Below are 17,305 nucleotides of genomic sequence, written 5' to 3' on the forward strand. Positions count from 1 at the left end.
AGGTGGTTAGTTTAATCATAATTTAATACGATTATTCCACCTTACGCATTTTATATAAAAAATTACCATTTATTGTATTATAGGTCAGTTTGACTTTTTGAAAGTCAAACATCCCTTAATATCTAAAATACACATTCACATTCATTAGCTAGTTTAGGCATTTTAAATTTACCCGGTAGGCGTTCTTTTAAGCCATCGTTCTAACTAATCTTTTAATTCGAGTTCGTGCTATTACTAACACTAAGTTAGCCTAGCTCTTGATTATCGAAGACACTATATTTCTTCATTTCACAAAATCTACGGGTTTTCCTCCATAAGGGAAACCCGTTTTGTCATGATATTTGGCATTTACCCAAATATTTATCCAAATCAAGTTCTATCTACGAACTAGTAGGCACCAAATTTCACTTAGGCATTTCAACGAGCACCTTGTGGGCAAGATTCGTATACTTCTTTTGTCAAGTTCTTGATTAACTTCCAACCAAGTTTCAAGCATCAATTTCAAGCCCTTATGTCTAGTGTTTATAAGTTACAACTAGAACTTGCATTACTTACCTAATGTTCATCTATTTTAACACTATAATTCTAGTGTTCATCCCATAGTCATAAAACCCACTTAGCACCTACATAACTAGTTAACCAAAACACTAATTTATGGTGCTAAATTAGCGAGTTTACATCTAGGGTTTGTTTTCAAGCAATCATACAACACTAATTCAGCCATAGCCTCTCTAATCCATACATAAATCGCGATTATGAAGATTACTCAAATTTTACAACTTCACAAATCATCAAATTTTTACATACCTTATGATACCCACGACTAGGTAATCACGAATTTGTAATCATGTAGACGATTCGGGCTTGATTTGAGCTTCGATTTGGAGGTTTTGTTGAACTAGGGTTTGAGCTCTCCTCGCTCCTTCTTCTGATCGCATACGTACACACATGTATAGGGCTGTAAACGAACCGAACGTTCAGCGAACAGTTCGTGAACTGTTCAACGGGAAGTTCGTTTATGTCCGTTCGTTTAATAAACGAACGAACATGAACAAGAAATTTCGTTCGATTAGTTAAATGAACGAACATGAACAGAGGTCTCGTTCGTTCGATTGTGTTCGTGAACGTTCGGTAAGGTGTTCGTGAACGTTCGGTAAAGTGTTCGTGAACATTCGTTCATTTGCGTTTGTTTGTGTTCGTATGTTTGTGTTTAATTGAATATTTTTGTACTTTCATATATTTTATCTATAATTTTTATATTATTAAACTTTAATTTATTTTATTTTATTACCCTAACTATTAAAACTAGGAAACCCTATTTCACCTTGTTTATGCACCATTTTCCTTTCATTTCTCATTATTTACATCGGTGAATACGGTCGACCTCAGTTCCACAATAAGGGATTCAAGTTCTAGTGCTACTCTCTGAGCCATCTACCTTTATCATTCATCGTGTTCGTCAAATTTATTTGTGTTCGTGAACCGTTCGTGAACACGCTCATTTCCTTAATGAACGAACACGAACATAAAATCTCGTTCGGTAAGTGTTCATGAAACGTTCGTGAACACATTTATTTCCTTAACGAACGAACATGAACAAGGCGTTGTTCGTGTTCGTTCGGTTCGTTTACAGCCCTACACATGTATGTGTTTTTTTTATATAAGTGTTTTAATAAAACACTTCTCTAGTTGCCCATGTTTAGCCCCTCAAGTTTAGAGATTCATAAATGAAACTATAACTCATAGTTTACTATTTAGTTACCCATTACTAACTAGGTTAATTTTACCTAGTTAACTTAGTGGGTTCCGGGAGTTAAAACCTGTTTTATTTTAAGTCCCGTTAACTCGGGCTCTTATAAACTCAATTCCTTAACTCTTTGATTTGCTTGTATTTAATTATTAGGATTTCTTATTTAAATCCAAATATTTACCGGGTTATTTTTACTGCTAACGGTACTTTACCCGTCTTTTAGTATTAACGGAGTTTGATTACCAAATCCGTTTTCGGGGTGTTACAGTTTCGGTTTCGGATGATATCCGAGCTTCAAAATGTTTTGAGAGCTTATTTTCATAAAAATTTGGACAAAGTTTCCCCTGTTTCTAAACAACCGGGACATCGCAAGTTATCTAATTTTTCCACAACAATCAAACGTCCAAAGCATATACATACATATATGTAAATACATATAACCATACATATAACCGTTTGCATATGTGTCTATATATAAAAATATAGTCCAATAAAGTCCCGCAAGTAATAACGTCAACTATCATTACACCCTTGACCCACTTGTCGGTTCGGTTCGTTCGTGAGTTGACTCTTTACTTCAAAATTTATGTTACATATACTTTACATGAAAATATGATTCGGTACATAACATTACCTTTTTTGAAAGGCGGCAATTTTATAAAACAAGGAAAACATGCTTAAGCAAGATGCTCAAGCATGAAAAAGAGTACAGAGAAGATAAAAGAGGAAAATATAACAAGAAACACAACTACAACCTAAAATCACACCAGGTCTTCCAGTCCATTTTAATCGATGCCGCCCTTGAGGTAACCCACAGGAACGCTAAGGCTTTGATATCCCCCATTAGTTTAAAGACCTGATACACCTTGTTTTTGAAAATTGTATCATTTCGAGCCAACCATAGAGACCAACATACAACGGCCACCACCGAATAAATTGCCTTCTTCCTGTTTTCTGTTATCCGAAGACTTCCAACGAATTCCAAAAGCTCCACCACGCTTAAAAGGAACCTCGGAAGAGGAATTTTTAGCCAAAGAGAAACCGCAGTCCACACTTGCTGAGCGAATTCACAAGTAATCAAAAGATGATCTGCGGATTCGAGGGCTCGACTGCACATGACACATCGATCAGAAGGTAGTTGCACCCTCCTCTTGATTAAGGCCTCCCTAGTAGGTATTCGGTCCAACACCACTCTCCATAAAAAAACAATTTATTTTTTTTTTGTTGCTGCTGTTAACCACCCACCGCCGCCGCGTGGATGGGTGGTCATCCGCCCTCCCCCCTCTCTCTCTCTCTCTCATACTCGCACCCTCCATTTCTGAAATCACCCTTCTCTCTCTCGGTTTCTCAGATAACTACACACACAAATTGTGACACGTGGTGAACGAAAATGGAGAATTGATGTGTTTGTGTGATTGGAGAAAATAGGAGTGAGGGCTAGGGTTTGTAGAAAATGGATGGAGAAGAAGAAAGTGATGGTTTTATACTTAGACCATGAGGTATGGTGGGGTTTGGGTTGGGGCATTGGTTGACACGTGGAAATTGAAAACTCAAGTCTTCAACCCACTTTGAAGGGGGTATGGTGGGGCTTGGGTTCAGCTTTTTTTAATATATATATATATATATATATATATATATATATATATAGGACAAAGATCCGTTAGGAACCACCCCTTATTGCGAGAACCGCGAGAACCAGTGTGAACACAAACAGTAATTCCTAAAAAAATCTAAAAAACACCCAAAAAATTTTTTTTTTATTTTTTTACTATTTTTTTTTTTGAAAAAATCGCTATATTTTGTTAATAAAAAAAATAAAAAAAAATTCAAAAAAAAAAAAAAAATTCGAGTAACAGTTATCCATGCACATGTGCATATGTGTCGTTTCTTTGTCAAATTCCGTAATTCATTACAAATAATAGTCAATTGCACTTTCATTTACACTACTACGTGTAATACACTATCTTTTACATTACCAATGTTAGAAATGCACATGTGCATCTATATGTATCAACAGGAAATAAGGTGTTTTGGTACACTACTTTCTCTTTCATCTATCATTCCATCCATAATACACAAGCATGCACATGTGCATTTCTGTCATTTCTTTGACAAATTCCGTAATTCATTACATATATTAGACAATTGCACTTTCATTTACACTACCATATGTAATACACTACTTTTTACATTACCAATATTAGAAATGCACATGTGCATTATATGTATCAACATGAAATAAGGTGTTTTGGTACACCACTTTGAATACACTTTCCCTTTCATCTATCATACCATCCATAATACACTACCATTACCTCCTACCATCCATAATACAATACCATTACCTCCTACCATCCATAATACAATACCATTAACAATATTTTCACTTTATTACATGTATGTAAACACCATTTATACCATCCAATCAACATATTACATAAAAAATTGACAACTATAACCAAACCATCAACCACTATATATAACTAACCAAAAAACATGTATATGGGTCTACTTCTCCATTCAAAATCACAAACTTTTTGTACCAAAACACGTTATATCATGGTTATACCTAATTATGCACATGTGCATTTTGAATATTGGTAATGTAAAAAGTAGTGTATTACTAATGGTATTGTAAATTAAAGTGCAATTGTCTATTCCTGATAATGTATTACCGAATTTGTTGAAGTAATGATACATATGCACATGTGCATGGATAACTGTTACTCGAAAAAAAAAAGTTTTTTTTTTTTATGGAACGAAATATAGCGATTTTTTGTTAAAAAATATTAAAAAAAATTTTTGAGTGCTTTTTTGATTTTTTTTAGATTTTATTTTGTGTTCACATTGGTTCTCGCGGTTCTCGCAATAAGGGTGGTTCTCGCATGAACCTTACCCTATATATATATATATATATATATATATATATATATATATATATATATATATATATATTTATAACCATTCACAGCCCGACATGTCAGCTTGCTCCCCCGCCCCACGCACGGCTTAAAACCCAAGCCCCAAGGGCCACACCCCAACCCAAGCCCACCTGGGGTGGTGGCTTGGGCGTTTTCCCCCAACCCAAGCCCCATACCCCATGGCCTTAGGGTTTGGTGTAGGTGGGTTAGGTGTGTACCGTGGATACGAACCCATTTAACGTCATGTGTGATGGCAAAAAAGCCCAAGCCCAACGGGTATACCCGAAACCCGAAACATACGGGCCGGGTATACCCGAAGCCTAATGGGTATGGGCCGGGTACGGGCTTAAAAATAGAAAAAATTTGGGTATGGGTACGGGTACGGGTATGGGATTTAGTGATACCCGCCCGATACCCGGCCCATTTACCCGAATAATACCCGAATTATAGATTTCCATATATATAAACTTAGTAAATGTACTTATTACCTTCTCTAGTCATATGTGGCTATTTATTTGGCAAGTGTTTAGTTAACATATAACTTATTTTTGAGCATGTATATTGGATATGGAAGCCAAGGTTGGAGAACTCGCTAGTCGCTAGTCGGCCGGTGAAGTGGGGACTAGCGACTACTCGGGATTACTCGGGATTAATCAGGATTAATCGGATCGGGTTTTTTATATGTAATTTTCAGTTTTATGTATAAATATATACATTTTTATAGGTAAATATTTTGAAGTAGCTAGGTTTTAAATCTTACTCAACTCATTTATTTAAGTATACATGATTAATTATTGGAATTCAAAAGATTTGGTTGGAAACTGACCGGAATTTAGAGGTTTTGGCCGGAATATACAGGTTTTTTGCTGGAATCGTCGACTTTTGGTTGGCCTAGTCGGACCTAGTCGTGCCTAGTCGGACCTAGTCGGTTAATGGACCGATTTAAGAAAAATTACTCAGTAACTGGACGACTAGCGATTAATCGCCGACTAATCGTCGCCTAGACGCGATTTTTACAACACAGATGGAAGCTATCACCCTTTATTATGTGGATGTTTTATGCAAATAGGTGGTCCTGATACAATTATTTAATTAAGTAATCGTTTTTATTTTAGTTTAGTATATGTGTTCTGATTATGATATATAAGTTATTAGTCATATTTTCATTTATTATAGTCATTAAAATAGTAAATTATATAAACATCAAAGTAAAAATTGCATATTTGTCCTAACATGTATTTTTAAGAAATTAACGGGTATACCCGATACCCGCGGGTATGCCCGATACCCGACGGGTAATTTCCCGAAAAATACCCGATGGGTAACGGGCCGGGTATAGGCCAAAGAATTACAACCGAGTACGGGCCTGGGATTACCAATACCCGGCCCAAGCCCGGCCCATTGCCATTCCTACATGTGTCTCTTGCGTTAAAGTAAATATGGTTAAATAAATCATCGAATAAATATACCATTTAAATTATATATACTAATTTAAATATAAAAACAAATATGTATAACTTATATAAATATAGGAATGAGATCAGGAGAGAACGATTTGGAGTGTGAGAACGATTTTCAGCCATAGGATCTTTGTGATTTGTGGCTAAAATGATGCGGTGGCATTTTTGTAAATAATGGGAACCTTATAAGTACCAGGAGGGGTAAAATTGGAAGATCCAAACAAGGGTGCACATGCTAATCACATGCCATTTTCTCCCATCATATTTAAACGCCAATAACTTTTTTATACATGATTATTTTTCTAAAAAAATTACCCCATAAAACTCAGCGTTTTTTATCTTTCCAACGAGTATACTATTGATATACTTTTCGAAAAAAATGAAATGAGTTTTATGGTGTTTTTCTGAACTAGTTGTTTTATGTTGTTTTAGACTAGTTATTTTTATGGCTTTTTCTGAACTATGTGTTTTTATGGCGTTTTAACTAGTTATTTTCATAGCGTTTTTCTGAACTGAGTGTTTTATGGCGTTTTTAATTGAGTTTTTCATGGCGTTTTTTCTGAACTGTGTGTTTTATGGCGTTTTGACTGAGTATTTTCATGGCGTTTTTTTTCTGAATTTGGTGTTTTCTGGCGTTTTATTTGAACACCCAGTTCATGTGTGTAAGTTTTTTTTGACAATACTACCCCTTAGTATAATTTAGCATCAATGCCACATGTCAACTCCAAAATCGTTCTCACACTTTTCACCGTTCTCTCCAAATTCTGACCCTATAAATATATATATACACATGTATAAAAGAATACGTGTTCATAATTTGTGGCACGACGCCACCGTGATAGTCAGTTAAATACCGTGTTCGCTCGTTATAGGTTGTTATTATCTACTAAATAATAATATATAACATATTTTCACCGGTAACTTTACGTAGTCAACCAGGGTCAAAAACACGGGTTATCACAGATATAAACAATGGTTGTGGATTGTATTTTATGATTAATAAAACGCAATAATATAAACTTTATAAAATTTGCAGTTTATTAGGTCATAACATGTTTTCAAATTATACTTATATTAAAACGCAATAATATGAAAATGACAAAAAAAAAGAATGCATTATTCATAAAACGCAATTATGTTAAAATAGTTATAAAAAAGGCAATGATATAAACAATGTTTGTGACTTTCTGGATTGTATTGTATAATTAATAAAACACAATAATATGAAATTGATAAAAAAAAAAAGAATACATTATTCATAAACGCAATGTAATGCCTTTGTCTTCAATTTCTCCCATATATGCCAGATACATAGCCTATGCCTAGTTCTTGGAAGAACATCCTTAATAGCTCTCTTCATTGTAGCTACTACTAGAAAATACACATATCTTGATACGCGAACAATGACACACACTCATTTTATGACATTCGAAAGTGTGTGTCAAGAAAAAAATGTCATGGTTTACAAAATTCAATAAATTTATGACACTCTTTTTTGTGTGTCATCTTTTTAGCGTCATAATAAAACCAATATCTATCTTGACACACGAACAATGACACACGCTCATTTTATGACATTCGAAAGCGTGTGTCAAGAAAAAAATGTCATGGTTTTACAAATCTCAATAAATTTATGACTTTTTTGTGTGTCATCTTTTTAGCATAAACAAAAAAAAAACATTATCCATCTTTTTAGCAATGTCATGTTATGTTTTTTAAATTAAATTCCTCAAATTAATTTAATGGATAAACCTGATCTAAATTAATTTAATCGTTCAAGTGTCACAAATAATTAAGTAAATAAATAACCATTATAATTCCTATATAAGTATATATGTGTAGGGTTCAAATGAGAAGAAAAATTTTTTGTAAGAAGAAAAAAGAAAAAGTTTCAACCAATAAAAACGCTTCATTTTACTTCATTTAATATTTGCATTTAATTTTAATATAAGAGTATATTGGTAAACTTACATAGATCATTAATTTGTCTTTTTTCTCTTTAATAACTAATTAAATTAAATTGTTTAACTCTTTTTCAAAATATATACTTTTTTCAAATTAAAAAACAACTCAATTTAAACTGTAGAATAGGAATACTTGATTTTGTTGAGTAAATTTTTATATTTAATGTCATTGAAAAGGTATATTGGTAAACTTGCATAGATTATTAAATAGTAGTCTTCTTTTTTAATAACTAACTACACTAAATTTGTAACTTATTTTCAAAATATATTTTTTTTTCAAAATATATATTTTTCAAAACAATAATTAGAGTTTAAGATAAATTACGGAGTGCGCAGGATAAATTACGAGTTCTGTAGGATAAATTTTAATATGTGTAGGATAACTTTCGAAATGTGCAGGATAACTTTTGATGTGTGTAAGCAAAAAATTTTAATGTGTAGGATTATAGTCTTTATGACTAATTAATTAGTCAAATAAACAATAAATGAGATAGGAGAAAAACTATTTAATATTTTAAATTTATACCCTTTGTTCTTTTTCTTCTCAATTAAAATTTCTTCTCAAATGAACCTCTCCCATGTATATATATACCCTAACCATTTGTTTTCACGTATTCACACACTGTTTAAAATAGAGTGAAAAAGAGGAACAGAGAAATAGAGATGGAGAGTCGGTGGATTTTTGACCCTCAATGCCACTTCCGACGCGTGGATCACTCAACCTTGGTACAAGAGGATGGGGATTCTAACTGCCAAAAACTAAAGCAATATAATTGTTAACCATTGGAGCTCATGAGTGAGTTTTGATGATTATTGAGTTCTATTAACACCCTAAAGTTTCTATAAGTGGAGGGTGAGGTGGGATGCCAATTCTCATTTTTGGTCTTCTAGGTAGTATGACTATTTTGATCCTTGGTTAGTTGTGTCAAGTTTTCTTTGTTGATGGTTTGCTTTTTATTGGTTCAGTTTGTGGTTAGCTAATCTTAATAGAGTTTTTAGTCCTTCTTCACTATTATCAATCAAGTATACATTCAGTTACTTGTAACATGTTTTTACTATTTTTATAATATTTTACTTAGGGGGTGGTTGGGTCTATTTATTTACTTTATTGCTTTATGCTTTTGAGTGTTTGGATGAAGGTTGTCTTAATTGGAAGCTCAAATAAGATATTTCTCATAACCACATAAGCTAAACCCAAGCACTATTTAGGTGTGTTTGGATAATATATGATGAGGCATGTGGTAAGCATACGGTTTCTTTTGTTTAAACTTATGTCCAAATTCAAGAATACTATATTTGTTCCTCACCAGATAAAAGATAAAAGATGAGGCATGAGGACACTAGAGCAAGAAAAAAAGAACTAAATGTTGAAACTAGAAGTGGCAAGATGGCATGTTATGCTGGCTGGGTAATACTTCGGACTCCAAAATTCTGTTATTTGAAGAGGTTTCAAAACACAACCGGAAAGCTGATTGCCGGGTGATTGTTTAAGTTGAATTGATTAGAGAACTATCAGGTTTTTATCATTTGTTGCTGTATAATCTTTAGTTAGAAACTTGGTTGAGAGTAAGCAGTTCAATGTTCATTTTCGTAGCTCATTTTTGGAATGTGATATTCTTGTGTTTGAAATTTGAATATAGGTAATCAAAGTTGCAAGGGGCACTCAAGGCACAAAGCTGCACAGTAGCGCTTTTGAAAGCTATCTTGTCTTGTGTACATTTGAGGCGCAAGCATCACCTAGTCGTGTTGAAGTGCTATGGGTTGAGTACAATTATACATTTTATTTCAAAATCTATGATGTTATGTTGAAGTATCAATCAAATTGGTTAAACTGTTTAAGTCATCCGCATATTGTTCATCAAGTGGGATAGTTATGGTCCCTGTTCACTTCTATTAAGCCTCCCTATATCCCTTTTATCAACCTTTGGTAGTTGTAGTGGATTGTAAATTAAAATTTTTGGTTTTTTTATAGTAATCAATAGCGGTCCCTAAGCTTGATAAAGAGATCATTAAGAAGCGGGTCAAAAAATTCAAGAGGCCCCAAAATGCAAAATAAGCACAAGGTACATTTTTCTGTTCTTATTTATATGATTACGACATTTATGCATTTGTAATGTTATTTAAGGGTTGACAACAAGGCTGACATATTGTGTTGTGTGGTAGGGAAAATGGCATAAGCCAAAGGGTATTGATTCTGGTTTTAGGAGAAATTTAAAGGTGTCACTCTTATGCCTAATATTGGTTACGTGTCAGACAAAAAGACCCGTCATTTTCTCCCGATCGGTTTTAAGAAGTTTGTCGAATTGTGGTGCACGATGCCAAACAGTTGGAACTTTTCATGATACACAACAGGTATGGTAGTTTTCTATAGAGGTTTCAATTGTCAATCTATTAGCATAGAAACGGGTCTTATCGAATTGTATTTTTGTGTTGAAATGGTGTAAAGTCAACTAATGTGTTTAAATGTTTACAGTGCTCTAATGTGTTTAGTTTAAAATATAACAGTAATTATTCTTTTATTTAGATACGTTTTTAGTAATGTATGAATTACATATAATTATTTAAAAAGTACTGCTACAAGTGCTGATAAGTTGATCCAATTAGCCTTGTAACTTTGCCATCCTATTTCGTCACTTTTAGTTTTCTACTAATTTAATTACCCTTCCCTTTAGTGAACTTTTCTTGAGTCAAAAGAGTAAATTTGACAATCAAAATTTAGATCTACATGAGTAGAGTAAATCTACTATTGGTCAAATATTGTACAAAAGTAAAATCATATTCGCCATAAAAACATATCAGTAGATTGGATTTGCTATAAGATATTTTTGATAAATAACAAAGTATTTGAATGTTGATTTAAGATTTTCTTTGTTTATTTTCTTTTAAGGTTGGGGAGAAAAAGATGATTACACTGAAGGGGTAAGGTCCCAAAAACCTCATAAAAAGGATTTGAGACCATACCATAAACTGGCCTTTCAACCTTTTAAGCTTGCGCGGCCGCGCATTGGTCTCACAAAAGGGAGAAAGTAATCAACAAGCTATGGTCGCGCGCCCAAAGGAAAGCATAAAATCCTTGCGCCTTCTTCCATTAGCAAAGGATTAAAATCCTAAAGATCAATACTTCCGCCCAAATATCCAAACTTGGATATCATTTTATCCAGACTTGGGATTTATTCATCTGTGTCCACACAGTAAAGTGTCACACTAGATTACAGCAGTAATCTTCTAGAAAGAATATGATCGTGCACCACCCAGACGGTTGTAACCGTCTGGACACGTGTCATTACCACAAGCATCCCTGAAATCACAACAAAAGCATGCAATTGGAGAATGATCTCCACTAAAATCACTTTCCACGTGGCAATCCCCCAGCCATAGATCAAACCACGATCCGTGTGCATTCACATCGGATCGAGGCAACTTAACGTGGGATTAAAGAATTTAACGGAAGGAAATATAACCGTTACGGCGTTAGCATCTTCCGTCATCTTTTCAATAACAGGTTTTCCCTCCCAAACTCCCGGTTATAAATACGAGAACTGTTCAGGTATGAACTCAGATCACATTCACCTCTCATATACTTTTCTTCTCCATTACCAATACTTATTCTCACACCGGAGTCGGGTCAAGGAGAGAACCCTCTTCTCCCCTTGGCGAGGCTAACGGTGCTCTGTTTTGCAGAATCACCGGAGAAGAAGCTCGGCAACAACTGAATCAACCGAGAGAGAGCTAACCCTTTTATGCAGAATCAAACCCCCTAGATATCTCGGTTCCGACCATTTATCTAGTGTTTCTTCATTGGCGCCCACCGTTTTCTCAGTTTTTCTAGTTTCTACCTCGTTTCGATTCAGTTCATTCCATTTTTCTGTTTTTGCACATGGCAGAAAATTCATCTTCTCACCGACAACCTGGTCCTCGACCAAACATCGGAAACAATTTCCAAATAGAAGGATCCCCAGAACATTGGGTTAACAGATGCCAAGCTGCTTTAAACACAATCGTTATGCAAATCACCAGATCTGATTTCCCAAACGTCAGATCTGGAGAAGAAATCAACACTACAGAATTGGACCCATCAACCCCACCTCGGGGGGACGTTCAATCCAGCCAGTACAGAGATAGCAGTTATCAGAAACAAATACACATGGTTCAAGGAGGTCCGTCACGAAGACCAAATAAACGAAACTATGATCAACATTGGAGAGAACAGCAAGTCGTGTTCCCTGTTGTTCCTGGGGGCCCTCAGGAAGAACGACCAGTGATTATCACTAGTGATTATCACTAGTGATTATCACTAGTGATTATCACTGGTATTTTTGGTCATTACCGAACGAACTATATGTTCATAGATCCAGGTAGCTCGATGGACATCATATACGAACAGTGCTTTAAACAGCTCGATTCAGAAGATAAAGCACGTTTGGAACCGGTCGATTTTCCCCTCACCGGATTTTGTAATGAAGCTGTATTCCCATTAGGGCAAATCGTTTCCCGGTGACTTTATCAGATGGCAAACATTCACGAACAGTTACAGTCAATTTCATGGTCATGCCAGCAACATCACGACATGATGTTTTGCTCGGGAGAAGGTCACAAAGAGAATTCAGCATGATCACTTCCATTCCACATGCTGCTTGTGGATTTCCGACAGAAACCGGCGTTGCAATTCTCTATTCAAGCAAAGAAGTCATGTCCGTGGACGACGAACCACCAGCAAAGGTAGTTAAACCTTCGGCACCAAACGAACCAGGGAAATGGGTTCTGAACAACGAATACCCAGAGCAGACCATTCTGTTAGGACAAGCCATTTCACCAGCAACACGCATACAACTAAAAGAATTGTTGTTTAACAACAAAGATATATTTGCCTAGTGCCCAGCAGACATGACTAGAGTTCCACGCGACATCGCGCAACATTGTCTAAACATCAAACCATCAGTAGAACCTGTTGCTCAGGGGAGGTGATGTGTGTAAAATGCAACATATAAATCACATCAATTAAGGCATAAAACTAACCCTTTTTAAGTACTAATGTTGGAAAAAGAGTGTTTTTGTCTTCCTTTTGTATTTTCAGGATGAAATGAGCTCAAATTCACAAAAGAAGCAAAAAGACAACTAATTCTAGCATAAATACAAGAAAAGGAATAAGAGTAGACTGCCCGAACCCTCAACGGCATCCTCCAAAGCAAAGAAGAGAAAACAGAAGCCTGAACACGCCCCGTGCTCAGCCAGCACGGGGCCGTGCCCAAGAAGCAGCAGAAAAGACAAACTTGTAGAAGCTTCCATTGCCCACCACGGGGCCGTGTCCAGTGAGCACGGGGGAGTGGTGAAAGTACAGCAGGCGCATTAATTGTAATTGCGAATTACAATTAATGAGGAGAGAGAGTGTCAGACGGGCACGGGGGCGTGTCCAGCAGACACGGGGCCGTGCCCAGCCTTCTGTTCAGCCTATAAATAGGAGTGCTTGGTTTCATTCCATCTCATCCCTTGGCACACCACCTCTCTCCCACTTCATCCACCACCCACCACCACCATAACACCATCATCCACCACCATCATCCATTGTCCATCGTAGAGTGTGTGAGTCGTCTCGGGATCCAAGATTGATAGTAAGAGTTCTTGACAATCAAGGCCATGTTTGCCTAAGTCTCTTACATCACTTGGTGAAGACAAGTGTTTAGTATAATACTTTTTATTTTTAATCTTTTGCACTTTTTATTTGGTTTTGTATTAATGACTTTAATAACTAGTTGCTTATGTTGAAGGTGATCTTTCCTTATCGTTTGTCCGTGGTGTCTTGGCATTATTTTACTGTCTATATAAAATAAAAGATTTTCACCATTCATATCTCCACGGTCTATATGGAGGTATGTTGGCTACCTGGTCGGGGGTTAAGGGAACGACTTGGTAAGGGTCTTGCCCTTGTTCAGCGTTCAGAGGTCCTGCTTGGGACCTGGGTCAAATTTAGTAGGATCTCCTTCAATGCCCATAGGTATTGGATGGCGGGGATCCAAACTCTTTGACCCCCTCATAAGTTAACTATTATTAATACTATAACCCGGCTATTTAGGACTGTATCCCTGCTGACTCAGACTACTTAGCCGAGGGTAACGTCACCGCCAAAAGCGGGGCCTACCATAATTTGCATTAATAACTTAATTCATTATCTTCCAATAATCCAATCCTTTAGGATTGTATCCTTGCTGACTCAAACTACTGGGTTGAGGGTAACGTCGCCTTCAAAAGAGGGGCCTACTACAATCACTAAGATAATCTCTTAAACAAGTGCAAAAGTGCGAAAATAATCAAAGGTTATACTAATACACGAGTCGGATCCAAGTGATTCATCTTGTCTATCTGTTTTTATTTTATTTTTATTTTTCAGCATTTAGTTAATTTTTATTTTCTTAGTTTAAAAAAATATTTTTCTCACTTTTTGATTTGATTAGACGTTGAGGATAATCCGGTATTAAAAGCTCTTGTGTCCTTGGACGACCTCGGTATCTTACCAACACTATACTACGTCCACGATGGGTGCGCTTGCCCATATGTGTGTTTAGTGTTAGTGAATATCGTGTTTTATAAATTTAAAACTTGGCTAAAGGTGTAAAAAGGGCTTAATTATATATCAAAAATATATTACACTAGACACGCATCAAGTTTTTGACGTCGTTGCCGGGGACACAAGGATTTTAAGAAAGTTAGGAATCAACGGCCTAATCATATTTTTTTATTTTTCTTTTTAATTTTTAGATTTTCTTAGTTTTTCAGCTTCTGCAGAGCTCAGCACGGGCCGTGCCTGGTCGGACACGGGCCGTGCCCAGCATCGTTACTCGCAGTTTTTAGTTTTCCAAGTTACAGAAGGCTGACCACGGGGCCGTGTCGGTGCAACACGGGGCCGTGTCCAACTTCCAGTAACTGGGATCTGGGAAACAATCACTGTACTCCGACCACGGGCCGTGTTCGCTGAACACGGGGCCGTGGTGAACCTTCTGACCAGCATTCTTTTCTGTTTTTATTGCAGGACTTGGAACCCAACGCCAACCTTACATAGTGTATTAGCTCCATTTCTAATAAGGACATAAAAGAACCTCTAGAAGAACCCGAACGCTTTCTCAGAAAAAGATTAAAGGCTAAAAACCAAGAGAAAGTTTCGGGTGATCCACCTCCAATGGCGGACCAACGTACCTTCATGGATTATCTACGACTCACCGTAGGTAACCTAGGCGCCGCTATCAATGCTCCGAATGTTGAAGCTAATAACTTCGAACTTCAGCCGCATTTGATACAAATGCTCCAAAACTCCGCAACCTTCCATGTGCTTGCGGACGAGGATCCCCATCTACATATCACTAATTTCTTAGAAATATGTGATACCTTTCGGATCAACGGAGCATCAAATGACGCCATCCGCCTCCGTATGTTTCCTTTCTCACTGAAAGACCGAGCGAAAGCTTGGCTCAACGCCCTCCCAGCTGGATCGGTAAACACCTGGGATGAACTAGCCCAAAAATTTCTATATACGTATTTCCCTCCCGCTAAAACTGCTAAATTAATGGCTGAAATTAATACATATTCACAAGAGGACGGGGAATCCTTATATGAAACTTGGGAAAGGTTCAAAGAGTTATTACGCAAGTGTCCACATCACGGCCTTGCGATATGGCAACAAGTATCCACTTTCTATAATGGATTGTTGCCACACACAAGGCAGACACTTGATTCTAGCTCCGGGGGACTTTTAGGTAATCGTCGCCCGCACGAAATATATAATCAAATTGAGGAAATTGCTCAAACCAATTTTCAATGGCACACCCCCCGGGGGAATAAATCTATTGCCCCGGGCGCCCATAAGGTCGATGAAAGCACTTCTTTACAAGCCCAAATCGAGGCCCTTTCTTCAAAAATAAAAAAATTGGAAATGACAAAAACGGTCTCGGTTATGGCTTGTGAAGGGTGTGGTGGGTCACATGAAAATTGGAGTTGTATGAAAGAAACGGACGATCAACAAGAAATGGTAAACTACATTGATAATAGACCTAGGCCGTCGGGTCCCCCAACGGGAACTTACAACCAAGGATGGCGAAACCACCCAAACCTTGGTTGGAGAGAACCCGGCAATAGTAGTAACCAACAAACCCAACGAACAAACTTTCAACAACCAAGAAATGAGTCACAAAATTTCACTCAACAACAAAGTGGACGAGAAAGGCTTGAAGATACTGTATCTCGCCTCATCTCCGACGCTGAAAAGAAAAACTCGGAAAGATTTCTACAATTAGAATCAAATTTTAGAAATCAACAAGCTAGTATTCAAAACATAGAAAAACAATTAAATCAAATAGCTCAGAATTTTGCCGAGAGACCGCAAGGCGCATTACCTAGCAATACCGAAACAAACCCAAAAGCGCAAGTTCACCTCATCATGCTACGAAACCGCACCGTAGGGCCTGCAGAAGCGCCGCCGCCAACAGAAGAAACAATACCCCCACGCTTTAAGAAAGTTAGGAATCAACGGCCTAATCATATTTTTTTATTTTTCTTTTTAATTTTTAGGATTTTCTTAGTTTTTCAGCTTCTGCAGAGCTCAGCACGGGCCGTGCCCGCTGAACACGCCCCCGTGCTCAATCATTGGAACTGGCAATCCTGTTTTAAGTCAGACAGTAAGCTGAACACGGGGCCGTGTCCACTCAACACGCCCCCGTGCCCAAGATTCTCTTACTGAAAACAGAACCGTTAGATCCCGGCGGTTGGTAATTTCTGACACAAACATGAGTGATAGTAATTCTTTTTACTTTCGGCACTCTCATGGTATGTGGTGTCAATTATGTGGAGGCGAACATGAAGAATTAAAATGTTATTTTCTAAATTATAGGCCCCACTATATAGACCCACTGATTCCTTATAACCTTAAGAGGGGCGAAAGTAAAAATAAGCACTATCTCTCCCTCGAATGCGCCCAGCCAGATATTCTAGGGGAAATGCTCCTTGACGAGTTATTTCAACTAGAAGAACTAATTCTAAATTGGTCAAAGGAACTTAGGAAGGATTTTATTGATCCGCCCCAAGACGATGACCATGAGGAAATGTTGGAACCGCATTCCAACAACCTTGTTGCTCCCGAAAATACCTTCATACCTAGAAAAGACTTGGACGATAGTCGTCCCTGTGCCGATTGTGCCATGAAGGACTCTCCATCGACTTCGTTCG

General features: G+C 36.9%; 1 non-coding gene across 1 annotated transcript; it reads right to left on the reverse strand.

The window, feature by feature from the left end:
* Positions 1 to 15,644: 15,644 nt before the first annotated feature.
* LOC118481481 lies at positions 15,645 to 15,751 on the reverse strand. The gene has a single exon (XR_004865690.1). It is a non-coding gene; the product is annotated as a small nucleolar RNA R71 (small nucleolar RNA).
* Between the last annotated feature and the right edge of the window lie 1,554 nt (positions 15,752 to 17,305).

This window comes from Helianthus annuus, chromosome 8, assembly GCF_002127325.2.
Source record: "Helianthus annuus cultivar XRQ/B chromosome 8, HanXRQr2.0-SUNRISE, whole genome shotgun sequence".
NCBI lineage: Eukaryota > Viridiplantae > Streptophyta > Magnoliopsida > Asterales > Asteraceae > Helianthus > Helianthus annuus.